General features: G+C 53.6%; 1 protein-coding gene across 1 annotated transcript in view; it reads left to right on the top strand.

Annotated features, from left to right (window-relative positions):
• Positions 1–394, top strand: part of LOC105525696 (chromosome unknown open reading frame, human C16orf89) — a 32755-nt gene that overhangs the window by 12041 nt on the left and 20320 nt on the right. The gene's annotated exons all lie outside the window — the stretch shown is intronic.

The raw sequence follows: 394 nt of genomic DNA, 5'->3' as shown, positions 1-394 counted from the left end.
GTTTCACCGTGTTAGCCAGGATGGTCTCGATCTACTGACCTCGTGATCCGCCCGTCTCGGCCTCCCAAAGTGCTGGGATTACAGGCTTGAGCCACGCGCCCGGCCAGGCTCATGCCTTATAATCCCAGCACTTTGGGAGGCCAAGGCAGGTGGATGGCTTGAGCTCAGGAATTAGAAACCAGCCTGGCCAACATGGCAAAACCCCATCTGTACTAAAAATATCAAAAAAATTAGCCGGGTGTGTTGGCACACGCTTATGCTCCTGGCTACTTGGGAGACTGAGGTGGGAGAATCACTTGAGCCCCAGGAGGTCGAGGGGTGCTGTGAGCCATGACTGCACCACTGCACTTCAGCCTGGGTGACAGAGCGAGATACTGCCTTAAAAAAAAAAAAA

The sequence above is a fragment of the Colobus angolensis genome, unplaced genomic scaffold, assembly GCF_000951035.1.
Source record: "Colobus angolensis palliatus isolate OR3802 unplaced genomic scaffold, Cang.pa_1.0 Scaffold55, whole genome shotgun sequence".
NCBI classification, from domain to species: domain Eukaryota; kingdom Metazoa; phylum Chordata; class Mammalia; order Primates; family Cercopithecidae; genus Colobus; species Colobus angolensis.
This window is presented reverse-complemented; position numbering and strand designations above follow the sequence as displayed.